The following is a 10,676-nucleotide window of genomic DNA, read 5'->3' on the forward strand; positions in this document are numbered from 1 at the left end:
TGCATTCATGGTTAGGGAGCGGGTCTTGCTCCGGGTTTCGCCCATGAAGAGTGTTATGAGGTTCGGAAAGAAGGGCAAGTTGATCCCTAGGTATATCGGGCCTTTTGAGATCCTTGAGAGGGTTGGAGAGGTGGCTTACAGACTTGCACTACCACCTAGTCTATCTGCATTTCATCAAGTATTCCATGTTTCCATGTTCCGGAAGTATCACGACGATCCGTCTCATGTGTTAGACTTCAGCTCAGTCCAGTTTGACAAGGACCTATCTTACGTGGAGGAGCCAGTTGCCATTTTGGACAGGCAGTTTTGAAAGTTGAGGTTGAATAACATCGCTTCAGTGTAGGTTCAGTGGAGGGGTCATCCGGTCGAGGAGGTGACTTGGGAGACCGAGCATGATATGCGCAACGGTTATCCTCATCTTTTCACCACTTCAGGTATGTCTCTATATTCGTTCGAGGACAAACATATGTTTTAAGAGGGGGAGAATGTAATGACCCGGTCGGTCGTTTTGAGACTATTAGCCCCAAACTCATATTTATTGCTTCCTCTATTTCATTTTTGGGTTTTGTGACTTGCCGGGAGGATTTGTCTTTGGTTTCAGAGTGAATTGGGACACATAGTCCCTAAAATGGAGGTTTAAGTCATAGGAATTGACCGTAGTTTGAACTATGTAAAGACGACTATGGAATGGAGTTTTGACAGTTTCTATAGCTCCGTAGGGTGATTTTGGTCTTAGAAGCGTGTTCGGATGTTGAATTGGAGGTCCGTAGGTCATTTTAGCGTGAATTGGCGAAAGTTGGAAATTTGATGAATTTTGGGAAGTTTGACCGGGAGTTGACTTTTTGATATCAAGGTCAGATTCTGATTCCGGAAGTTGGAATAGGTTCGTAATGTCAATTATGACTTGTGTGAAAAATTTGAGGTCAATAAGACTTGATTTGATAGGTTTCGGCGTCAGATGTAGAAGTTGAAACTTTGAAGTTTATTAGGCTTGAATCGATGTGTAATTCATATTTTTAGCATTGTTTGATGTATTATAAAGGCTCGACTAAGTTCGTGTGATGTTTTAGGACTGGTTGGTATATTTAGTTGAGGTCCTGGGGGCCTCGGGTGAGTTTCGGATGGTTAACGAATCATATTTGGACTTAGAAGATTTTTTGGTACCGTGCTGGTTCTGGTGTAATCGTACCTGTGCAAGGCTGACCGCAGGTGCGAGCCCGCAGAAGCGAGCAACGGGACACATGTACGAGGCTAGTGGAATTGTCCAGTGGTCGAAGATGCAATGTGAAGGCTGTAGAAGCGGAGTCGCTTCTGCAGAAGATTGGTTGCAGAAGCGGACAAGTGTGGGAAGGCCTGTCCGCAGAAGCGGACGTGTTTGCGCAAATGTGCACCCCCAGAAGCAGGATTTCGACCACAGAAGCAGAATGAGTGCCAAGAGATGATTCCGCAGAAGTGGATCACGGGCCGCAGAAGCGGTTCCGCAGGTGCGAAAAGCCTGGGCAGTGTTTAAAACTGAAGGGCTTCGTGATTTTTGTCATTTTGGACTTTGCAAACTCGGTCTAGGACAATGTTTGAGAGCATTTTCGAGGGATTTCTTAAGGTAAGTCCCTTGTTCTTATTTTTGATCAATAATCTTGCTTCCCCACTTATTTTTTCACCTAGTTAGTGTGTATTTAAGGTTGAAATTGGGAGTTGGAGATTAGGGATTTGGTAAGTTGATTTGAGGAATTCAGTGGCGAATTGGTGTCGGATTTTGGTAATTTGTGTATGGATGAACTCGTGGTCATGTGGGTGTTCATATTTTGTGACTTTTACCTGATTCCGAGATGTGGGCTCGGGTCAACTTTTTGGGTCGAATTTTTGATTCTTTGCTAAAGTCGTAGTTTCATTATTTAAATTAGTTTCTTGTAGTTATATTTATAGTATGAAATTGTTTCGGCTAGATTCGAGCTGATCGGAGTTGGAAAGTCGAGGGAAAGGCATAGTACTTGACTGATTGGGTGAGATTTGAGGTAAGCGACTTGTCTAACCTTGTGTGGGGGAAATCCCCTTAGGTTTTGGAACTGTCGTAACCATTTGTGATATGTGAGCGCTGTGTACACGAGGGGACGAGTGCGTACATAGGCTGAATATGGAAGTTCGATTCTTGTTGATTTGTCATCTTTTGAATTTTCTTAACTGAGTTGTCTTCTTTTAAAATTCATTTACTGAGTTGCCTTATATATATAGTGATCATGTTTAGCCTAGTATCGCATGTCTACAGGCCTTAACTCTTACTTTCAATTTGTGCAACATGCTTAGCTGAATTACCTGTTTTCCTTGATTTGAATTAAATCTTTAATTGTAAGATCCTTGCTGAAAATTTGTGTTTCCTTCGATTACCTGCTGCATATTTACTTTGGGACTATGAGGCGGTTCCTCGGGAGATACCCCTTTACTGCATGTTTACTTTGGGACTACGAGGCGGTTCCTCGAGAGATCCCCATATACTGCATATTTACTTTGGGACTACGAGGTGTTTACTCGGGAGATCCCTCTTGTACTGCATATTTACTTTGGGACTACGAGGTAGTTCCTCAGGAGATCCCCCTGTACTGCATATTTACTTTGGGACTATGAGGCGTTTACTCGGGAGATCCCCTCGGTCTTGCATATTTACTTTGGAACTACGAGGCGGTACCTCGGGAGATCCTCCCTGTCGTGTATATTTATATTTGGGACTACGAGGCGGTACCTCGGGAGTGCCTCTGTTGTTTACCTCTATTTACTGTGCTGATATTTTTCTGAAACTTCTTATTATTTAAATTCTTAGTCATTTCAAAATATTATTATATCTTCTGCCTTACTTTTTTTTAAACCAGTAGGGCCCTGACCTGACCTCGTCACTACTCTACCGAGGTTAAGCTTGGCACTTACTCGGTACCATTGTGGCATACTCATACTACACTCTGCACATCATTTTGTACAGATCCAGGTTTTTCCCACCAGACCAGATACCAGTGAGTTGGACTGCACGTGGAGACTTCAAGGTATATCTGCCAGCGTCCGCAGACCTCGGAGTCCCCCTCTATCCTTACTATGTTGTTTTCCTTATCTTCTTTAGACTCTGATATATATATATAGGCACTTAGTATTTTCTCTTAGAAGCTTGTGACTTGTTTCCACTGGGTTTTGGGAGTTTGTAAATTATGGGTTTGCACTTTTATTTTTATATATCATCTATTGAGATTGGAGTTCAATTTATTATTTATTTATTCCGCAAATTGTTAGGCTTACCTAGTCTTCGAGACTAGGTGCCATCACGACGTCCTACGGAGGGAAAAATGGGATCTTGACAAGGGGGTACAAAAAGGAAAACTAGCTGCCAGTGTTGAGTGGAAAGTGAAGGGCTCGAAAGAGAAGGTTGCGGTGCGCGAGTAAGATAAGTGTGGGGTGTATCCAAAAAAGGCTGAGAAGAAGCTGTCTGCATGGATGTGTGCATTTATTCGGGCGCGAGGAATGGAGCCCGACTTCGAATCAGACCCCGACTAGTTATTCAGGGAAGTTCCTTTACCTTATGCTTTTTAATTGTGTGCCATGGGGATATGCCATAACATAAAGTGTGGTGTGGGGGATATGTTGTATGTATGTATATTAGTTTTCTTTTTATTAGTTGTAGTAGTTAGAGATAGAAAATAATTGGAAAAAAAAAAAATAAAAAATTTAAAATTTTCGATTTGTCCCGACGATGGATATCATCGACAGGTTTCTTGGGGGATTAAGGTCGAAAGGAAAAGACAAAAAGATTTTCGTTTGTAGGTAGTGTAATAATTCCCCCTTGATTTTTCTTTGTGCCGCGGTTCTTTTCCAAGGGTTTTGTTTCAACCGGGTGTAGTTAGTTTTTATTTTTGTTAGGAGTAGGAAACCTTGTATTGTGATTTGAATTGAAAGCAATATCTCTTGACTTTATTATACATTGAGAATACTAAGTGCTTAAGTTGTGACAGTTAGGCTCAATTTTTGACTCTTGTATAAGTGCCTTGAAGTGTGTGATCTTAACTTTGCTTAACTGCATTGACTAATGTCTTGATGAGTCCGATCATGAGTGAGTTATGTGCCATGTGTGTGTGAGGTCTTGTGTTATTCTGTGCATTGCATTTAATATCTAGAACTTACCCCGTGTGTTTGCAAAGAGAAATAGTAGTTTTATTCAGTCTTGAAAGTGATATAGGCGTTTCTTTGTTGAACCAATGATATGTTTACCCACCTAATTGTCATGTATCTCAGTTAACCCTTTTGATCCTGTAATCCTATTTCTTTGGCAACCACATTACAAGCTCTACCCATTTGTTTGAATTGACCATCTATTTGAACCTTGTACCTCTTGTGAGCACTTGAATTTGTTATGAACTATGTAAAAGTTGAAGTTTGGGGGTGGTTGGTTTGGATTTTGAGTGGAACAATTGAAATAAGGTGAAATGTGCAATATTTAGAAAAAAAGTAAGAGCCACTTGAATCGAAAAAGAAAAAGAAAGTGTATGATTGTGAAAAATATTCCTTGATAGTGGTAACTTGATGAAATTGTGCTTAACGAAGTTGGGAGTTAATGTATATTGACGTGAAGGTGGAGTTATAGATTGACATAAGTGTGGGGTTTTGAATGGTTAATTATATGTATTAAAGTGCTTAGGGAGGTGTAGTCACTCTTATATCCAAATGTATCCTACCCATCCCGCAGCCTACATTACAATCAACTAAAGTCCTACTTGATCCTTGACTGAATGAGCTCAATTAGTAGAGTAGTACACTACGGGCAAGCCTATGGTACGCCTTTTGTGGCATATGAATGTTACTTCTGAGAGTGAGTGAATTCTTTCTATCTTGAGTTCCTGATTGGTTTTAAATTTCATTGTGTGTGGAACTACTCTCTATTGTTGTGTCAGGGAACTTGATTCATGAAGGAAAGGTAATGTCGTTGACCTCTGTGTTAGGGTAAGTGAGCTGGGTGTGAAAATTGTGTGGTGCTTTTGAGTTAAATCTTGAGGCGAGGATGTTACAGTATTGTGCTTAATCTATTTTAAATATTCTTGGTGTGATGAGTTATTAGAGTTGTTTGAAAAGGTCGTGTCTATATGAAGTGTAGTTTGATTTCTAAGGACGAGCAATGGGTTAAGTGTGGGGTGTTGATGGTAGGCTATAATTACATGTTTTAGTCTCTTATTTCACTCTAATTCATTGCACTTTATTTGTGTTTGAGCTTTAATTGGTAGTGTTTCGCACTTATTGTGTGTTTTATGCCTTGTAAGAGTGATTCCGAGTGATGTAGATGTTGTGGAGCTAATTCGAGCTATTTGGAGCTTTGAAGTCTGAGTAAAAGCCCAAGGGATTAAGCCGAGATCGTGTTCGTGGGTCGAGGACCAAGTCTGAACATCAAAAATCGAAGTTTGAACCGTACTATGAGAAAATCCCATAACCGCGGAACCGCTGTACAAAACCTGCTGCCTGTCAAATTATTAGCTCTCTGGAAATCCCCACTAATGCCCCGCATGGTGCGTCATTCCATGCGGTGCACCTGTGTAATCTTTACAGAGCCATTGTCCTATTTCGGTTAGGAAAAGGTGGTTTCGTCTGGGCCCGACCCTACTTGGTATAAATAGATGGAAAAACTTTATTTTCAGTACTTTTGACATACTTTGGACCTAAGGAGGCTAAGGAGGAGTTGGAAGAACACAAGAATAAGGATTTCATCATTCCTTCCTTACTCAAGACCCGAGTTTGGATTGAATTTATGTTTTCCTATACTTTAATTTTATTTGTGATAAATATTTCCATATCTATGGAGTAGTTCTCTTTAGGGTTTGATGGATTTGGTGTATTGATGATTGTTTGTGAATTATAACTCTAGGTTTATGTATTGAATCGTTTTGGATGATTTAATTGTTGCATCTATCTTCTCTAGTTCATGTAATCGAGAGAGGCATATCTTGTTATATCTTTGCATTATATTGTGGTTGAGTTCATAGATTCTTTTAAGTAATCGAAAGAGTCTAGTTGAATCATTGATTAAACCTAGTTAGGAGAATAATCGAAAGAGGTTTTCCTAAAGATCAATCCACTACGCATTCTTGCATATCTTCACGTGCTTAAATTGGTTCATCTTGTGAAGTTAAGACTTAATCGAGAGAGGAGCTTTTGCTGTGCGTGTGAACTAATAATTGAGTGAATACGAGAGACTCACTTAAACATTAGAAGTAAATTATCTAGAGTTAGATCCCAAATAATTATCTTACACGTATCCTATCAAAACCCTATCTTCTCTCATTGATAACCTTATTTGCTTATTCTTTGGTTCGATTGTCATTAGTCAATAGCTTTAGATTCTTAGTTAATTTTAGTTAGAAATTTTATAAATCTCAAGTGTTGATCATCTTGGATAGCAACCAAGCTAGAAACTACAAGAATACTATTTAAATCCAATCTCTGTGGATACAATATTATACTATACTATAGTTGATTAGCGAGCAGAATATAAGTGTGTGTTACAGGGAAGTAGGTCTTGATTTTTTCCATGTAAAAATACTTGTGTTCTTTACTTTTTGATTACTTATTCCGCAACTGTAGTTTAAGGAATTCATAGAAGAATCAGGTCCTTCTGTAATGCAGTGCACGTGAAAATTGGACAAGAGACAAATCACCCCCTCTTGTGTGGTATTGAAATATAAATTATCAATTGGTATCAGAGCCGGTCATCCTTGAAGAGGCTAACACATTAGGAAAAGATCAAGATGAGTGCACCACCTGAAAATTGGGAAGGGCAATCCATTGCTAGGCCACCACTCTTTAATGTCCAGTACTACTTATGGTGGAAAGTAAGGATGAGAGATCATTTGTAGGCAGACGTTTATGAGTTATGGGATATAATCACTGATGGCCCACTGTCAACAGTCAAGAATAATGCTGAAGGTGAGGATGTTCCAAAAACAAGAGCTGACTGCACTATGAGGATTTGAAGAAGTGGGAGAAAAATGCTAAAGCCAAGAAATGGCTTATCTGTGGACTTGGTCCTGATTAGTACAACAGAATCCAAGGCTACTATACTGCCAAGCAAATATGGGACACACTGCAAGTGGCCCATGAAGGAACAACTCAAGTGAAAAGATGAAAAGGAACGTTGTTGTTTTCACAATATGAAAATATTGCCATGAAGGATGGAGAAACCATTCAGGGGATGTACTGAAATTTCACTACCTTGACAAATGAATTGAGGTCTCTTGGAAGGATTACCTCTAAAGAAGAAAGGGTTGAAAAAATCCTAACTAGGGTTTTACCGGTCACTTGGGAAAGCAAGATCATTGTCATTCAGGAATTAAAGAACATTGCTACACTTCTCTTGGATGAGTTGATTGAAAATCTCAAAGCTTATGAGCTTAGGAGGCAAACCATGAAGATGGATGTACCTAAGAAGGAAAGGAGTCTGGTACTTAGAATCACTGAAGGTTCTAATTTAGAAGATGATGAAATGGCAATGATCACCAAAGACTTCAAGAAGTACCTAAGGAAAGGAAAAGATTCTTCAAGAATTGGAAGCTACAATAAGGCCAAAGCTCTAGAAAAGCAGGTGGCTGATGGATGCTACAAATGTGGAAATACTGATCACATAATCAAGAATTGTCCTTTGTGGGAGATTGAATGGAAAAAGAAAAGAGCTGAACGAAAGAACAGGAAGAAGGAACAGTTTCACCCCAAGAAAAGCAACAACAAAGGATCAACCAAAGTTATGGTCGCTGCTTGGGAAGACAACTCAGATGAGGGTTCTGATGAGGATGACGATGATGATGAACAAGATCTACTAGATATTGGAGAATCTGATGAAGAGGCTGAGGTAAGTTTCCTTCAATTAAAAGATACAATCAAATTTCTTTATAAAGAAAGATTATCTGAATTGCTGCTGGAGTTAATTGATGAGTATGAAGATGTAAGTACTGAAAAGGAACATCTATCAAAGGAGTGTGTCATTTTGAAAGCAGAGTGCAAAAACCTAAAAATTAGGGCCTGTGAAACTTTTAAAAAAATACTGTTTTGAAGAACCAGGTTCATGCACTTGATACAACTGTCTTAGAACTTAAATATGAAAATCTGAAATTGAAGTTAGGAACAGGTAAAGAAATAGCTAGTGTCATATAACTCACACTAGAAGAAGAGTTAGGAAAGGTAAAATATGAGCTATACAAAAGGTATGAACTGGTAAGAGTCTTGAAAAAGGATTTGACAAAGGTTAAACATGAGCTTGATAGAACATGTAAATGGAACAGGTCCTGTGATGCACTTTCACGGCTACAAGAACACCATAGTAGCAACAGAAAAGGACTTGGCTTTGGGAACTCTGTACCTAAATGATATCCCAAAAGCAAGTACCTCACACTTCCTGAACAAGGTTTGCACTCACTGTGATAACACTGGACACTATAAGAGTGAATGTGTAGCAAGAAAAAGAAAGTTTAAGGAACAAAAGTTTTGTTCTAGGGAAGAATAAGCTGCCAAGTTGGGCAAAGAAGAATCTGATTTATTCTTTTGCCTATAGAAAGGGACTCAAACTAGTTTGGGTTCTTAAGACTAACCACTGATTTCATTTTGTTGGTCCAAGTGAAGGAGAGCAGCTAAATATGATACATGGATAATGGTTACTCAAAGCATATGACAGGGAACAAGAACCAATTCCTTTCACTTACGAACTTTGAAGGAGGTAATATTTCCTTTTGTAATGGAAATAAAGGTGAGGTCATTGGAGTTGGAAAGGTACGAATATCTGATTCTTACTCAATTGAGAATGTCTACCTGATAGATGGACTGAAATACAGCCTGATAAATATCCCATAACTGTGTGATAGAGGAAACATGGTAGCTTTCACCTCTACAAAATGTTTTGTGATTAATTTTACCACTGAAAAAATAGTTTTGCAGGAAAAAAAGAGTGAACAATATATATGTGGTGGATCTGTCCACACTCTCATATAATGAACTCACTTGCTTGAGTGTCATGGAAATTGATTCCCTCCTTTGGCATAAAAGACTTGGACATGCTAGTCTAAGTCAACTCAACAAACTAGTCCCTAGGGACTTGATGATAGGTCTGCCTAACATTAAGTTTAAGGAAGATAAATTTTGTGAGGCTTGTGCAAGGGGGAAGCGGGTAAGATCTTCTTTCAAAAGTAAGAAAATGGTAAGTACTACCAGGTCGATGGAACATGTCCATTTGAATTTGTGTGGAACAATGAGGACTATGATAGTATATTTTAGATTTACTTGGACACTGTTTTTAACATCTAAAGATGAAGCATTTGACATGTTCATTTCATTGGTTAGAAAAACTCAAGGTAATCAACTTGCATCAATTAGGTCTGATCATGGTACTGAGTTTGAGAATGTTAAGTTTTCTGAATTTTGTGATGAGCATATCATAGATCATAATTTTTCTACTTCTAGAACTCCACAACAAAATGGAGTTTCTGAAAGAAAGAATAGGACTTTGGAGGAAATGGCGAGGATCATATTACTTGCTAGTAAGTTGCCTCATAGATTCTGGGCAGAAGTTGTTAACACTGCATGCTACATCATAAATAGGTGCATGACCAGACCTCTTGTTGAGAAAACTCCCTATGAGTTACTTAAAGAGATAAAGCCAAATATATCCCATCTTAGGGCATTTGGATGCAAGTGCTTTGTTCACAATAATGGAAAAGACTCCCTAGGAAAGTTTGATCTCCGAAGTGATGAGGGAGTATTCTTGGGATATTTTTCACATAGTAAAGCATATAATATATACAATAAAAGAACTATGTGCGTAGAAGAAACTGTACATGTTATTTTTGATGAAACTAACATTCTTCCTGAAAGGCAGGAAAGAGATGATGAAGAGATTGGGATGATAAGAAGTTCAAATAATTAAACCACAGTCCACCCTGAAGCTGCATCACAAAAAGGAACAGGTGATGGATCAAATCCTTACACCCAGGGCAACCTGACAAAGAGAACTAACCAGAGAGGAACTGATCCTCAAACCTCGAGAGAACCTGTCCATGAACCTATTCCTCAGCAACAAAATAATGAAGGAACATCTAGAGAAAACCAGTTGGTTGTGAAACCTTACAAGTACCAAAGTTCTCATCCCATTGGAAACATTATACTGATCCAACCTCTGGAATCAAAGCCAGATCTTCTTCAAAGGATCTCTGTGCTTTTGATGCTTTTTTGTCTCTTATTGAACCTAAAAAATATTTCTGAGGCTTTGCAGGATGCAGATTGGGTCAATGCAATGCAAGATGAACTTAACCAAGTTGAGAGAAGTCATGTTTGGCATCTGGTACCAAGACCCAATGACAGAACAATGATTGACACTAAATGGGTATTTAGAAACAAACTTGATGAAGAAGGACAAATTTCAAGGAACAATTCAAGATTGGTGCTTCAAGGATATAGTCAAGAGGAGAGCATAAACTATGATGAGACGTTTGCTCCAATTGCAAGATTGGAAGAAATTAGACTCATTATAGCCTTTGCTTACATGAAATTCCACTTACATGGAATTCTCTCTCCATCAGATGGATGTCAAGAATGCCTTCCTAAATGGCTATCTAAATGAAAAAGTATTTGTCAAGCAACCTCCTGGATTTGAAAGCAAGGAATGTCCTGAGCATATG

This window comes from Nicotiana tabacum, chromosome 2 (genome assembly GCF_000715075.1).
Source record: "Nicotiana tabacum cultivar K326 chromosome 2, ASM71507v2, whole genome shotgun sequence".
NCBI lineage: Eukaryota > Viridiplantae > Streptophyta > Magnoliopsida > Solanales > Solanaceae > Nicotiana > Nicotiana tabacum.